Source organism: Oreochromis aureus, linkage group 17, assembly GCF_013358895.1.
Source record: "Oreochromis aureus strain Israel breed Guangdong linkage group 17, ZZ_aureus, whole genome shotgun sequence".
In the NCBI taxonomy this organism is placed as follows: domain Eukaryota; kingdom Metazoa; phylum Chordata; class Actinopteri; order Cichliformes; family Cichlidae; genus Oreochromis; species Oreochromis aureus.
This window is the reverse complement of record NC_052958.1, coordinates 5,920,922-5,938,389: the sequence shown is the minus strand read 5'-3', so window position 1 is coordinate 5,938,389 and position 17,468 is coordinate 5,920,922.

Genomic DNA, 17,468 nt, shown 5'->3' with positions numbered 1-17,468 from the left:
TAATGTAACTGACAGTTTAAATGTCTTCGTAAGTTTATGACGTAGTGTACAGGTAATGTGACGATAACCTCTATAAACAAGTAATACGTACTTTTACTGGTCCACCTACACATTACATCTTCAAGAGCTGCTCAGCCATGGAAATCTGTGTGATTAAGCTCTCTGTGCACAGTTTTTGTGCTGATTTTAGTGCCAGAGGAGGTTTGGAGTTAGCTGAGCTTTAGCCAATTTTACCCACTTTGTGCCTCAGTTCTTGCAACTTCACGTGATCTGCCTCTTCACTGCTGAGTTGCTGTGGTTCCTAAATGTTTCTGCTTTGCAATAATACCATTTACAGTTGATCGTGGATGATCCAGAAGGGAAGGAATTGCACAAATTACACATTCTGTATTGCAAAGTATAATACAGAAGCTATCAGGTAGAATGTGACGACAGTTCCTCCCAGTTGATCTGGCATTAGATTTCCACATTTTCCCATCTATACTTGCAACATCCATCATGACAAAGCTCTGATTTTAAGTATTCATCTTATCTTCTTTACCTTTTATACTAGAGTGTGCTTCATGTACACCGTGTCTAACATCCAGGTATCCTGTAATGATTTCAGACTTTTAGATCCTCTAAAAATAAATAGGTGACCTTGTCAGCAGTACAGCATATTTTGGTAAAACACCCTGTAGCTTTGTGAGTGTGATAGACTACAGTGAGCTACTGATTTGGGGTCAAAAGCTGCTGGCAGGAGCTTTAAATGACTTTGGTGTCACAGTACTCTATATCCCTGGACAGTGAAAGAAGCAGCTAAGGGGACGTTGTTTTACAAACGATCTTACTATTAAATTTCAGTTCAAGCAACGACTGGAGCACCACATTTTGGAATCTGCCATTTGTAAGAAAGCTGTGTTTGTTATTTGCTTCATGAGAATGTGGCGTTGATTTTCAGCATTGTAATATTTGGTTATTTGAAAAGAAAAGGCTGCTGGCAAAGGCAGAAAATCACAAATGGTGGTTTTTATCTGCGCTCGCTTTTGGAAAACAAACCAGCTAAATGTCTGATCTTAGACTTCTTTGTCTTTACTCAGTGTTATGGTGGAGGAGCATTTGTTTTAGACAAGAACTGGGTTGCCTTCGCTGACAGTGAGGCCTCAGCTCTCACAAGGATTGCAGTCTTTAAGGCAGTTGCCAAAACTTTCTGTCAGTGCTATTGAACAAGCTTTAGAGTGGAGGTGAACTTTGAGTTCATTTGCTCTTTTAAATCTGCCACAAAATTTGTTGTGCGTGTTGTTAAATAGTCCCGCAAGATTCAAAAATGCTACCAGTTTAATGAGTGCTTTGAAACACAGACACTGTGTTTTTCAGCATACTCTGATTTGTGGGGTTTGGACATCCACACTTGTGCCCCTGGCTGTTGCTGCAGCTAGTCTTGGTTTATCGCGTGATTTGATTTTTGATTTGCATTGACAGACAATTATTCTGCACTCTCAGATGAGTGCTGAACTGTTTTGAAGAAGCGTTGTAATTGGTTAATGAGTTGGAAAGGGAAAGCTTCTTGATCTCATTTCCAGTGCTTAATTAACCTTGGAGTTGGAGATTTCCCCCGGTGCTGGGGACAACGCAGGGTTACCTCACTCTTTCTCTCTCTTTGTCTCCGTCTTGCCTCCGTTGCTCTCTTGGATGTATGACTCTCCTTCGCAATGACAAAAGGATGCTTAGCTCTCAGTCTGTGTCTTTCTAGAGGCAACAACCCTTTGATCGACTGATTTGAGAGTGCAAATATGCATACGCGGAACTTCCGCATGCACAGATGTTCAATTGTGTGCACAAACGTCTTTTGCTCGCATACTACGTGTCTCTTTTCTCTTCTGTGAAACATTTAAGTTCAGACTAAAATGATAAAAATAGCACCGCTGCACCTCCCCCAGCTCTCTCCTCCTCTGACTTTCTCCCTGGGCCAGCCCAGTTCTGTGGCCCCGGGGGTATGAACCCAGTTCTGACAGAATTGATCTCTGTTTCCTCGTCCCCCCCTCCCTCTGTCCGTCTGCACCCCTGGGCCTGCCGAGACTAGCTCGACACCCTGCCTCCGCAGCCGGCCCAGCACCAGGCCAGTATGTCTTGTCTCCCGCCCTCTTTCCTGTCCTCACCTACATTATTCCCTCTCTTCTTCCCTCCCTCCATCTGGCCCTCTGTACTCGATGTATCCTTTCCTCTCTAGTATTGTCTACCTATTCATCTTGCAGGATTTTTTTTTGTCTTGTCCTTTCAAAAATTGCTTTTACTCCTTTTTTTCCCCTCTCGGCCTCATGTCCGTTCACTGCTCCATCCATCCATCTTCCCTTCCCCATTTACTGGAACCAGTGCCATTGTTCAGTTTTTTGCACACTTCTATGGAGTTTCAGCATTCCTTACTTTGATTGTGCGTTTGTTGTGCAGGACAAAATTATAGGATTTAAAGTCCAAATTGACTATTGTACTACTGTAATGTAATCCAATGTAATGTAATCTATGCAAAGACCAAGGCAAAAATGTTGATTTGTTCCAAATTTGCTGCTGACCGGCATCACTGAGTGATGACAGTGCACATAGTGTTACATGCAAAAATCCTGACTCTTCTTAAGGTCCACTCTCAGCAGCCTGAACTTCAAAGTGTTGTTAATATATATGCCACATCCTGCAAACCTGGTCAAGCTGTTCACCTTGACACGAAAAGCAATGACAGGTGTAACCGCACACTTTGGTTTCAGTGCTTTATTAACTACTACACTGTAAAATGTAATATTGTGTTTAATTAAAAATATTAAATAGGCTGAACTCAATTTTTATCAATTTGTTATTAGAACTCAATTTAAATAAGTTACCAGTACTTTTTATGCAAAAACGCTGATAAACTCCATTTATTTGAGTTGTCTTAACTTAGAAAAACTAAGTAAACTGGAAGTTTTGCTTCTCAGTGCGGAAGGATGAAAGATGTGTTTTGAAAATGCCACGTCACTACCGTCCTCCTCCCTCGGATCAGTCCGCATGTTCACGGTGCATTTTTTATGGAATATATTGAGCAAACCTGGAGAAGCGTCAGCTCAAGATATTATTGTTGTCATTGCTGTGGATCTTTACTGACTTGGTGAGTAAATGTTTACTGTTATTCAAACTGATTTTGTAGCTTCTCTTAGTTTAGCACCAGGTTTATAATCTTGCTAGCTAGTTAGTGTTAGCCTAGCGTTGCTGCTGCCGCTGGGCTCATGTTACTTAAAAATTAACACCACAGCCTTAAAAACCTTACATAAAACTATGTGGTGAAATTTTCTGTTGATTGTTTGAAATAAATAAGTGAGATAAGAGCCCAGACAAAATTCTTTGGGAGGTGCAACCGTTAGGGGTGGGGTAGGTGTGGAGTGTATTTTCAATCCATAGCCATAACTAACTATAACTAACTAACTATATATATCATGTTTAACCTGAGTAGCAAAAGACCGCAGGGGGGTTGAAAACAATACGGCGGACTCTATCAAGCCTTGACCTCCCGGTCAGCTATCCCGCTGGTGGATAACAGAGCTCTCCGAAAACGTGGAAGCACTTTTGCAAATATGTGATATTTTGATAAATTAAGTAGATATTTGAGCATTACACAGCTACATTATCGCCTGAAAATATCTTAAAAGGTTATTTTGTGACCCAGAAAGGGTAGTCTGGGGAAAAGGAGGATCGCATTTGTCGGCCACGGTTGTCGGAGCCTGTGCGTACTTGTAAGCGCGGCAATGGCGGAGGAGCGCCGCTGAAGAACTTATTACTTTTTCTGGGTCACAAAATAAACTTTTAAGATATTTTCAGGCGAGATTGTAGCTGTGTAAATTTCAAATATCTGCTCGATTTATCAAGACATCACATATTTGTAAAAATGTCTCCGACGTTTTCGGAGACGTCTATTTTTATTTTTTTCATGCTTTATGGCAGCTTTAGAACATCTGTGGCATCTATTAATGTCAAATCTAGCCTTTATTTAACAACATAAGCAAACTCTATGTTACAATGATTGCACAGCCATTAAGGATCAAATCAATGTTCTGTTTTTTCTCCCTCTGCTTGCTTCTTACTGTCTTTGAGGCTCGGGACCAGCACTCCTGCTGTTGGACAGAAAGACATCAGTAAGTGTTTTGGTTTTCCAATATATTAGCAACTGTCAGTGACATTTATATTAATCAGGCTGAACTTTAATCATACTTTAGATCAGCCTGTTTTACTTATTGTTTTATTTGTGCTTTGGTTTGGGGAAGTTGTTTCTTTACTGATCTTTTCCTGTCTTCTGTTATTAGACTTGAGATATGACTGCACTATGCTGTTGCTGGTGACCACAGTTAATTCTAGAAGACATGCTGTGTAAGTAAACAAACAACAACAGTTTGGTCTGCATTTCTTGAAAGATCACATCCCCCAAACTTAGTTTAGAGGGTCTACACCAGGGGTCTGCAACCTTTTACACCCAAAGAGCCACTTGGACCCGGTTTCCACGCAAAAGAAATCACTGGGAGCCGCAAATACTTTTTGACATCTAAAATGAAGATAACACTGTATATATTGTTTTTTACCTTTGTGTGAACAACTAAGGTGTGCTGCTTATGAAATCCATGAAGTGCTACAGAGAAAATTACATTTTATTTATGTAATCAACACATTTTGAACTCTTAAAGAAATATAACAAAAGCAAAGACACCCAGCTGAACTAAAATGATCCATGTAGCAAACAAAAACTGTTGTCAGCCGCCTCCCTTATATCGCCTTTGGGCTGTTGGAGCCTTGACCTGACTTTTTAAAAAATAATTGGTAAAAAGCTTTATGCTGCTGAAAATTGAAAATAGATATTTGCAAAATTCTGCCTAAATATGTATTTTACCTGGTTAATGCGTGCAGCGGGGGCGTGGCCTGCAGCGCCGCTGCAGGGAAGGCGGACGCACCTGAGCGACACCCGCAATCACACCTCGCCGCCTTAAAGTCTGCGCTATCTGTGCTGTTGTGTTGGTGGTGTGTGTCGGGCTGTGAGCTGCGGCTACAGCCCGGCTGGCGCGTACAGCAACCGCGGTGAAAAGCGCGTTCATGCAAACATCGCCGGGTCTGCCGTGGTATGTTTACAATGGGACTTCTGCTCCTGAACCTATGCGCACAGCGCCTGCTAATCGGTGCTGTGCGAAGTCAGTTTACGCAGGACTGTCATCTGTCGCCTGTGAGGCGTGAGCAGTGTTTGTCTTTAACATAGTTCACGGTGGAGCTGTTGACATAATGTGGATCCGAAGATCCATAATTGGCCTACCCGGGTTGAAAGTCTCGATAAATGCACGGTGTTTGGCGGGAATACCGGCTTCCGTGAGTGTGACGCTTGTATTGAGCGAGGAAAAATAATAGAATATAATTTTATATTTATATTTCAATATCACAATAATCTTCCAATTTACAACTACAAGTTTAAAAGAACTAACATAAATAAAATACACTTCAGCTAAATACTTCTAATTTATTTTCCCAAACCACGCGGAGCCGCAGTATAAGGACTAAAGAGTCGCGGGTTGCCGACCCCTGGTCTACACTGTATATAGTGAAGTCTGCAAGTTTTCTAACAGCAAAATTTGTTTTGTGCCCAAATCATTTTGCAGATCATTAGAATGAAAGTTATTGGCCATGTTTGCATAGCCCTTTTAAAATGATGCTTTCATGACATTATTGTATGTTGGGTGGTGGTCAGGGCTATGCAGACTGACAATTGGGACATTGAATGTCACCTCTCCGGTGGGAGGGGGGCCTGAGATTGTCTAAATTGGAGTCTGTTTTATACCAAATGCAGAAAAAATGTTTTAAGAAAGCAATTAAGGTCATGTTCCAAAATATATGATTGTTTGCTTGCAGGACACCAGGAGAGATGAGTCCTCCGTCACAGATGGTGTGAAGATGGTCGCCTGCAGGTTCAAGCTCATTGCATCTCCAACCCACATCCACTGCCACTGTACTTAAGGGAAGTTAAAGACTTTCTTCTGCACCTACATTTGGATCATCTCGATCCATGATAGTCATTCAGGCAGTAATGCCTGGACTGGAAACAAGCATCCTTAAAATAATACAACATTCCAGCTCATGTGTTGGAATGGAAAACAAATGTGTTGTTTAAATTAGAGACTGCACTTGTGACAGAACAACAAATATTTTATTTTGATTATATAAGTAATGTAGTACAAAACAAACTGTGGTAGGCCTAAACTTATTTTCAGAATAATTAAATCTGAGACTTTGTTTCATTGTAAGATTATAACAGTGATGGCAATATAATTGTTTGTTGTTCAGCAGAACAGTGTCCAGTATGTTGGCTGTTGTACTTTGTTGTGTTTGAAAATAAAAGTTGGGCTGATTTTAACATCATTACAAAAAGTGTTGTTAATTATTTTTAATCATATTCAGGTTACCACAAATTGTTTTTTCATTTAGTTGAACTTAACATGTTTGTCAGTAGGTAAACAATTAGTATTGTACAGTCAGAAATATCAAGTTATTGTTAATACTGCAGACTTGCAATGTATAAGTTGTCCTAACAGTCATCTTAAGTAAGCTTTACTTTTTTTTTTGAGGCAACGAGTTTCCATAATTTTTTTGAGTTCTGGGAACTAACAAGGCTGTACAGTGTACTCAAAATGAGTAAGTTGCCCTAACTTGGTCATCTTAAGTAAACTTGATCCAATTTTTTTGAGTTCTGGGAACAAATGAGCTTGTACAGAGTACTCAAAATAAATAAGTTGTCTTAACTTAGTCATTTTTAGCTAAGCTTTACTCAATTTTTTTGAGGCAACGAGTTTCCATAATTTTTTTGAGTTCTGGGAACTAATTAGATTTTACAGTGTACCAAGCACAGGATCACTTATTCCTACCGTCTTTTAAAGCTAGTGCTAAAAGCCTCAGCTATTGTGTTATTTCCTAAAAAGAAATTCTGTAAAGTTTTGTTTGTGTTGCACATTTAAAAACAATTTTAATAATGAGGGGAGTAAAAACTTGCTTAGTTACTAAAAAAAAGGCGTAATGAACAAATGAGGAACAAGCTCATTATGTTCTCTACTATTCTCAGGGCTTCTTCCCACATCCCCATGGTGCAGTGATTGACACATTTACCATATATGCAAAAGATGCATGGGTCAAGGCCAGGGGGAGATAAAAAGACAAAAGAAAAAAGCAGGCTCAGGAGCAGGTCACAGGTTAGTGTACTTATAGCACTGGTCCCAAGCCTGGATAAATGGCATCCAGTGCAAACTCTCTGCCAAATGAAAGATGTGGATTCATCCGCCATGCCTGCTTCCCTTAGAACTCCTTATCAGTTTTTATACAGTGGATGATGGCATTTCACTAAGGAACCAGCTGGGAGAAACTATAGTCATATATCATTAGGCAATAATTAGTTCATAATTACCCATAATTCAATCTAATGATTCACTTTCATCATGAGTCACTCCTGATTCATTCCAATCTAAACACCAAACTGCACAAAAACAGAAACTAACTTATGCTTTACTGATTACCCGTGAACTACTAAATAGCTAGAAGACACTTTAATAACATGCAGCTGTTCAGCAATGAGGAACTACAGAGCAGCTACTTAGTACGACTGTCTGAAGTGTGTGAGTTGAAGTCAGCAGGACTTCTTTTAGGCTTTTCAAGATGTTTCACTTCTCATCCAAAAGCCTCTTTCGACTACCGTGACCTGAACGACTGCGAAGCTACACAGACATACCTACACCTGGAGCTACCACCAGGAATAAATCAGTAGCTACTAATATAAACAGGAAAGTCTTGTGAAGAAAGGGATTAATTTATTGATAAATATGGATAAATATCATCATGACTGGCATAACTTGATGTTAATCATGACCTTATTTTTTTCTTGTTAAGCTTCAGAGAACGTTAAACATCCTCCTGCCTCCTCTAAATTAAAGCCAGATGCTCCTCAAGTTCTTTTTTTCCATTATCTCATTATGTCCCACGATTTTTTTACCCATCTGAGTTGAGATTGATGCCTCTTTCTATCCTCTTTCTACTCTTACCCACCCTCCACCCGGCTCTTTGAAGAACCGCTGCTCTGCCAGGTGAGTCGGTGCCTCGTGAGCACCTGCAACCACCTGCAACCACCCCGCCCTCCCTCCTCAGTCCTCCGTCCCGCTCACTGATACCTCCAGATTAATGCCAGGTAATTTGCTCCTGACCGCGCACCACCTTGTTCCTCCTCCTACCCCCTCTCCAGATGAGACATGCACATTTCTTTTAGCCACCTGAGTTCCTCTGTTTTGTGTTTGTAAACCCCTCCTTTTGTTCTTTTTTCATTCTGCTAACTAAGCTTTCCTCATCCATTCCGTTGCTCTGTCCTACCCCTTCATCCTTGCCCTCTTTCTCTGTCTCTCCTATACCCCCTTCATCCGTCTATCAGAGACAGAGCCATATGGCCGGGTGCGGCCCAGGCCTGCCCAGCTCTCAGCCTCGTTTAAATTCACAGCCTGGGGGTCATTCTGCCTCTGCAGTGGGACGATGAGAAACTGCTACGGAGGAAGGGCGGCTAAAAGCCACTGATGAGAAGAGATGGGAAGGGGAGAGGAGCAGGAACAACTGCGGCAGGGGGGAAAAAAACCAAACTACAGCCTGAAATTCTTAATTATAGGTAAAGATTGCGTGCGCTGAAATTCCGTGTGACATTGTGATATTTAAATGAAACAGACGATGAAGTCACATGGCTGAAACAGGTGCTAGTTTGACATTGAAATAATTACGTGGCGAGTAAATGGTAGGTAGGCACATTAGTATTAATTTGAATGACCCAGATTCTATTTCTACTCCACTATGAATTGCTTTCTTGTGTTTAACTATGATTAGAAGCTTTTTGTAACTCTATTTTGTGTGTGTGCATTGTTATGAGAATCAACAAAGGCCGTCAACAGCGAAGGGTGGAAGAAAAGTGGAAAAAGAAACAGCAGGAGAGGAGAGGGATAACCGTAAGGAGAGCAGTCAAGGAGGAGAAAATGAGGCGGGACTAAGAAGAAAGTAGCTCAGAGAGAGTGAAGGCCAGCGACAGGTTGGAAAGGAGCAGATAAGCTGAGAGGAACGCTCAGAGGAGGGAAGGAGGGGAGCGAAACAGCGGGCATTAAAAGAGAAGAGGTGTGAAATTGAAACCAATAAATCCAGAACAGATTCCTACAGTCGTGGGAGCCACAGTGACCGTAACACACGGCCTCGCCGGTGTTCTCTTTTTAATTTGAGCCGGGCCTATTGTTGTCGGAGCAGACTTCAGCTTGTCAAACATTTGTGTTCAGTGACACCAGGTTTAACGTCTCAACTGAGTTCTGAGTGCCTTTAAAATTACTTTTCAACAAAAAAAGCAACATGTTGCATTATAGCAGTGAAAAAAATACTGCTATAAAACTTTTTATTTCTTGTCAGGATGTAATGTTTATCACAATTTACAGTCCCGTGAACAAGTATTTGCCCCCTTTGTAATTTCTTAGTTATTTGCACATTTGTCAAACTTAAAAATGTCATATTATCAAACAAATTGTAAGATTACACAAAGATAATGCGAAGAAATAATAACCTTATTTTTAATGGATGATTTCTCTTATTAAGGGGAAAAAAGGCTCCATGTCAGTGTTTAGGCTTCCTGTTTTATTTTGATAGTCTCTCAGCTCATGTGCGTTGTGTTCCCCTCTTGGTTGTTAACTGGTTCTGTTCACCTCCACCTTGTTTTCCCCAACTGTGTCTCTTTCCCTGATTACCTCAAGTGTATTTAATCCCTCAGTTTTTATTGGCACTATGTTGTATTGTACTGTTTGTCCTGCTTGTCTGCCTGAGTGTTCTCCTCATATGTTTCCTGGTTTCTTTTACCACCTGGACTTGCTGCCTCATGTAAATAAAGGTTTGCTTGTTGTTTATTTAAAACTGTCTGGGTCTGCATTTTGGGTCCAAATTCTTCACAACCATTACATTAACAACATTTTCTGGAATGCGTCTGGAATTTCCTGGAGTTTAATTTCACAAGCCACGCCTGAACCTGTCTGATAAAGTGAAGCAGGCTTAAAGATCTCAAAAAGATCACGGTGAGAGACGTTATCCACAAATGTAGACAAGCTGGAACAGTGGTGAACCTTCCCAGTAATGGCCAGTGTACAAAAATTACTCCAAGAGTTTATCGACGACTCTTCCAGGAGGTCACGAAATAATCCAGAAAAATATCAAAAGAACTGCAGGCCTCACTTGCCTCAATCAAGGTTTAGATTTCATGGCTGAACAAAAAGAAGAAAATGCCAAAACTGGCATCCATGGGGGAGTTCCAAGGAGAAAACCACCCTTTACCAAAAAGAACACAAAAGCTTGTCTCACATTTATCAAAAAAGAAGAAGAAAGAACTAATACAGCATTCAATAGAAAAACAACACTATATTAACAGTCAACAATGGTTGTGGTGTCAGTGTGATAAGGGTTTTACCAAATCGTGATCTTTGGTGTGACCTCAAACAGGCTGTCCATGCTTTAAATCTTCCAATGTGGCCTAATTAAAACAATGCTGGAAAGAAGAGCAGGACAAAATGTAATGATGTGAAACATTTAAGTGTGACAAATATACAAAAAAACTAAGAAATCAGGAACGGGGCAAAAACGTTTTCATTTTAACTGCTGATGCTTCTTGCTTTATTTTGCATCTATAAACACAAATGGGTATTTCAAAATCAATGAATTTTACTTACACACTTTTTATGGCAAAATATCTTTTTTGGGAAATTTCTAGGATTAAAAACTAAAAACAATTGTTTTATTCATAAGCCGCTTTTTGAAGACAGAACGAATTTAGTCACCTCACAAAAGGCAAAAGAAATAGATTATGCCATCACACTCACATACCCCAGGTATAGAAAAACTACACCACAGCATGTTATTTTTCTCTGTGTAGTCTATTTGATTCTCCAGCTTTACAGAGAAACAGTTGTTTCACTATATATATACATATATATTTGACCTCCTGATGCTGTTGCGTTGAATAGGAATAAAAAAAAAGACTATGTGTATAAATGTGCAATTTCAGGACTGTCTGTGCAGAGGGCCTCTTTAGATTGCAGTTATTGTGATTGTTTTCAGCTGTGTATTTTAGCTCTTGGGCTCTACTAGAGTAGATTTAAATCATACCTGCTCTACCTTTAACACCACCAAACCTTCAAGACAGCATTCTTCTGATTGGCTGTCCCTCACAAACAGAAAGTTCAAACAGGTAGCAGTGACTCAGTGGCAAGTTGGAAGCTAAGGGATAGTTGTGGGTGGATTAATTCAAATATTGATATGGATTATGAGTTCAGTATGTAGACCACTAAATTGTGTTGAATAATTTTTGATTGTTTGTTTGGAAATTTAAAAATATACTTCGAACATGGACAATGAAAAATGTCTGAACCTTTTTATGTTGATTTTTATTTATAGTGCATTCAAATAGCAAAGGTTGACCCAAAGTCCTTTTTACATTCCAGCTTGCCAATAAACCCAGTGTCAAAACAGATGAAAAGCTGACAGGTGTGTTTAGTTGCATTAACTAATTATCGTGGAAAGTAAAAATGACAGGGATTTAGTAGTCATTAAAATGTGTTCATAAATATAAACTGCTTTTATAAGTTAAAAGTATCAGTGTCGGGCCCTGTATCACATCAGGACAAGCTGAGAGAAACACTCAGAGCAGGAAAGGAGAGAAGTAGCAAGGTTTAAAAGAGAAGAGGCGTGAAATTGAAACTAATAAATCCAGAACAGATTCCTACAGTTGTGGGAGCCACAGTGACCGTAACACACGGCCTCGCCGGCGTTCTCTTTTTAATTGGAGCCGAGCCTATTGTTGTCGGAGCAGACTTCAACTTGTCAAACATTTTTGTTCAATCACACGTCTGAGTTGGACTGTGAGCACCTATAAAATTACTTTTCTTATTCTCTGGAACAAACAGAACAAAAAAGACAATAAACAGAAAGAACAAAATTCGTGTATTACAAAATCTAATTAAAATACTGCTTGCATGATTGTCCATGCAGCACGTGTTTAAAATGGACCTTAAATGCTCGTTTTCTGCTTTATAATTTTATGAAGACGGGTAGGTCTGTGGTGCCTGGGGTGACCGCGTAAAGGTACCCCTCCTTTTGACGTCGTAAAGAGGCAAGGGTAGAAAAAAGGGTCTGAAACTGACCTTTTATAGCATTCTGAAACTGAGGCTGTGTCGTAGGCCTCTGTCACACAGGCCTAGAGAGTGACTGGCAACCTCTGGCTGTGGAAAAGATTTAGATTTCCTGACCTGTTGGTGGTTGAGTGTCACTGGGTGAAATTGGTTGCGAAGGAGATGCTGCGGGTTGATTTGATAGTGCAAAAAATATTTGAGAAAGTACAATCTGCTATTAGACTAATAACTTTGAATGCGTGTGTCACATCACGTGCAGTATTTAGCACCGCAATTACTCGTCGACATTGGATTGAATGCAATGTGTGATATTATGTGCTGTTCTCGATACAAATTGCTATCATAGACAATAAAAGGATGAAAAATCATTGGTAAGAATAACGCATTAATGGAGTTGCTTTCTATCTTGACAACGCAGAGGATTTATTCGGTGGAACATTGTAAGAGGGAATGCATTTTCAGCTGCTTGAAAATGTCATCACTTTGGCAACGTCAGTTTTTCGATTTAAACCCTCTCAGATGATGTATGGCCGCGGCGCGACAACATGGCACACGCTAATTGACTGAGGCATATTGTGTGGATATTTTCTCCACTCATCCACTCAAGATCTTGAATACCAATCCCCCACCCGAACGCCCCCCCATCTCCTCCTCCTCCTTCCTCTTCTTCGCCCCTCCCGCCTCGCCCTCCCCGTCTAGTGTCAGCAAAGTATGGCGCTAAGATTCTTATAGACTTTAGCTGCACCAAATATGCTTGTTAATATTCCCCATCTGGAGATCTCTTTAAAAAAATCTGATAAATGATGGCTGGGTCTGTCGCTGACAGTGAGCTCAGGCCAGCATACATCAGAGTCCAAAGCCCTTCCCCCACCTCCTCCTTTAGAGCAGGCTATTAGAACGAGCTCCCAGGCAACAAACCATACATAGCAAATGTGCCTCTTTAATAATATGATAATTTATAAAAGGCACAGAGTGAGACTGAGTGAATATTCTGCAGAATTCCCCCACATACTTTGCGCTTAATAGATGGTGTGTGTTATGCCTACTCTCCTCAGGACTGCACCAAATGTGGGAACTCCTGGGGATGATGGAGTGAAGGCCAACCTCGGCCTGACAGCTTTTAATAACTAATGAAAATACTGGAGGGTAAATTTGCCAAAAGAAGATTAGAGAGCTTCTCGTGTACCGGAGGAAAAAAAAATAAGTAGACAAAAAGTCACGATGAGACCGGCTGACACAGAGAGAAAAAGACTACAAGTAGTGAGTGAGCTTTATGGCACCTATTGAACCCTGGAGACGCAAAGATGTGGCACAAACGACTGTGCCGCCATGTTCCCAGCATGCATCTCTCTGCGAGCATCTGAGACGCATCTTGTTCCTTTTTTATCAACACCTCTCTTCTTTCCACGTTTCTTCCTCTTGCTCTATTAACACTGGTTTCCCGCTGAGTCCCACATCGCATTGGAAAGAAACACACACGCCTTAAGGATCAAACACTTGGAAAACATTGATTAGGTTAAAATAAAATAAAAAAGAAGCTTTGGTTGAGGCGATACCTTCTGTCATCTTTGATGCTGTGATTCATTCATCAGAGGCTGCTGATGAAGACAGTGTGTCTGTGCTCACCCATGTAAGCGTGTGCACATTTATATCTCTGTAACCACAAAGGATGCAGTGTCAGAATGGAGCTGGCTTCCACGCACAAGATTTTTCAAGTGAGACGAGAAAAGAGGAAACTTGCTCTGCTCTGTGGAGCAGATTTTAATTCCAGTGGCAGGCAGATAAAACGTTTCGCGTTTCCTTTATTTTGCGAAGACTTGTTGCTTTCTATTCTCTTGTCATTGCAACCTCTCAAAAATGTGGACTTCTTAATAAAGTGTTCAGAGAATAACCGACCCATTACAAAGATATCCCTGTCACATTTCTTATCGCTTTTTTTTTTAGACCCTTGAATTTGACAGAGCCGGACAAAAGTCGGGCTTTGATTTCTAGTTAGCAACAGTGGGAAGAATTCCTAGAACGATTTGCATGGGTAAGAATAAACTGTTACAAGCAAAGACATTTAATATTAGGGCTAACCAGTGTGTCTGATGACAAGTAATACTATCTCAGCCAATGCCAACCGGTGCTGCTGCAGCATAAGTCCCACAAAATCCAAAGAGCAGGTCAGAGCTGCTTACATTAAAGAGTGCTGGGCAGGCCCCAGCCTCAACTCTAGAGACCACTTGGTGACCTCCCAGCAACTGCTAGGGAAAAATTAAGTTTCCCCAACTGGTTGTGAGTGGTTGCTGGTAGTTACTGTGAAATTGATCAATCAGAGATCAATCAGTGATCCTGGTTGGCAAATGGTTGCAAGAGTGGTTCTTGCCTGTCGCTAGTGATGCACCGAAAACCTCCTTGAGTTTGCTTTGGTTATCAGCAGATTAGATTTTGGTAGTGGCCTTGTGACTGTGACTGTGACCTTAGGTTTTCAAAGTTTGGGAACTATTAAGTTCTTAATGTCCTAGTTTGGCACTTTGTAATGTAAGCTAGTGATATGAAAACTGAATAAATGCTTTTGTCAAGTGGTGCCATAAAAACGATTAATCCTGTAGTAGAACTGGACCACTACCTCTATTTTGTTTTGACATGTTGTAGTTTTTATGTGAGGTCACCATTAGATCTATTCAAATAATAACATTAAAACCTGCTGCTTAATATACTACCAAAAGCAGCTCTAATCTGCTCCTGTCATGCTAGAAGTGGATCCTCTGGGTCCTGCAGGCTTCGAGGTGGGGCTTCCATGAATCAGACTTTTTCCTGCCAATGCACAATAGGCTGTGGATCTCTGAGTTTAGAGTCAACACCTTGGGCTCTTTATTATGTTCCTCAAACCGTTCCCGAGCAGTTTATTTGTGGTGCAGTGGGGTGCATTGTCCTGCTGCGAGGGGCCGCCACACTTCAAAGAAACATCTACCTGAATGCCAGGAACCAAGGCTTCCCTAGATGCTCAGTGTTATTCACTTCACCTGTCAGTGGCTTTGATGTTGTGGTGAATCAGTGGGTTTTAGTGATGAGTTACTCTCTGTAGCACTAGTCCAAATCTTTGCTTAGGGTTATACATCTAATAGTAACACACCTACATCTGTCAATTAAGGCAATAGAGTTGGATGCCAAGAATGCAGAATGCGGGGGGGTACACTCTTGTGCCGTTCCATCAGTTTTTATCTATTTTTTAAAACTGTCAATCATAAGTATTGCAGTGTTTTTGTAGAGCAGCACTGTGGGTGAGGTTTCTAATTTATTTACTCCTCTTTTTTTATTTCTTTCCGGTAGCTGCTGTTGCAATCTTGAGCTTAAACCAGCTTTTCCAGTAAATTAAATTCACAATTTTACTTCTGCCTGATGCTTTTCCATCATCTGTATTCTGTAAATGGAAGCCTATTTTTTATACTTATATGTGATTGAAATGCACAACTGTGTTCAGCTGATGTTCTGTGTCCCTAATGTCTTGCCTGCCTTTCTAAGATCGAAACGTTTCTAACAAGAGCAGGCTTCAGGCATTAGCAGGTACAGCCTGCATGCTTTTTTGCATGTGTGTTCACTGCTGAACATGTTTATCAAAAGGTTATGCAAACTTTGCATCACACACTGCCATTTCTTGATGCTTTCTGCACCGGGCTGTATCGCTCCTGAGGGATGAGACAGACCGAGTAAGGCATTATCACCTTTCTGCCAAAGCATAAGAATTCAATGAATTATTTACGGTGCGCCAAGCGGGTCCCTAGACAGCTCTGAGTCTGAACAACCCAGGATTCAGTTAGGGAACCTGGGGGCCAGGGGCCAGCTGAGAAACCTGGGGGAGTCAGTGGGGATCCCGAGGTAACGAGCAAAGGGAAATTAAATGACAAAAAACAGAAAGGAGCTGTAGGATCAGGGGAATGGAGTGCACGTTCATACACAGTTTTGATGAATGTGTGCATCTCTTTGCAAGCACATAGACCACACCCTCAGATAAATTCATACAGGAACACACAACAGCGCGACTCTCGTCTCTGATTCTTGCATGTTTCCTGCAAAGATACGCATACAATGCACACAAACTGATACAGAATAGAATATGTGTAATAAGTTCCTGGAGACCGCACACACACGTACACACACACACGCACACACACAAGCTATCATCAATCTCAAGCTTCAGAACCGTTCCCCCCATGAGTCCTTGGCTCTGTTTTTGGCTCTGTCTCTATGCAGGTAGGAGGTCTCCTGATACTCACCACTGGGTTACCTCACTGCACATTAATGCAACATAGTCCCTCGTTAAGAACCCTATATCAGTTTCTGTTCCTTTCCCTTCAGCAGCTCCTATAAGTCTTCCTATAAAACTGAATCCAGAGTCGGTGTGTAGGGCTATATTGAAAAGACTGATGGTGAATCACCGTTTGAGGCATTGTTCTTTTTTTCTTTCTTGCCTTTATTTTTTTAATGAAAACATCAGATGTATTGTTTGTGACCGCACTGTGTTGCTGACTTAGAAGCCAGGAGAAACATTCTATGTTCCAGGACCACACTCGATATCCCTGTGGGATTTTTCAAGGGGTTTCTGTTTCTCTGTGAGCCTTTATGCTGCTGGCTTATCTGCAGAGTTCTTACAGCCAAAATACACATCAGGAATTCAAAGTGTTGGGACAGAGGGGTTTGCACCATTTCCCTTTTTTGCCCCTCCCCCGGCCCGAGGCCACCTCTTGAACACCAAGGTGACCTGCGTTGTTTGCTTGCAGTTGTGAATGAAATCACAGCGTGAAAAGGCAACAAAATATTTGTACGAGATACACGTTGAAGTCAATGTTGTGCCAAATGAATTGTAAGCAATTAAATGTGATAACCAAAAAAAAGTATTGCAATTTTGACTTAGTGCCAAGTTCATCAAACAGCTAAATGAGCGACATTTCACATCCACAGATTCATTAACAAAAGTCTGCTCACAACATGAGATAACAGAAACCAAGCAACACAGCAAACCTTGATGTTAATGAAACTAATGAATCAATCCCACAGCACACGGACACTTTTTAAAAGAGTGAAAGCTGTCACTTTATTCAGATACAGTTACAGGGAATTTCTCTTTATGGAAGTCCAAAATTCACAGGGAAGCATCTTTATCTTTAAATATACAGATGCTTAACAGCTGTGGGAAAGTTTACAGATGCTTGGAATTCACTGTAGACCTACTCTCACTGAAAAAAAAAAATCTATTAAAAAATGCAATAAAATATCATCTCT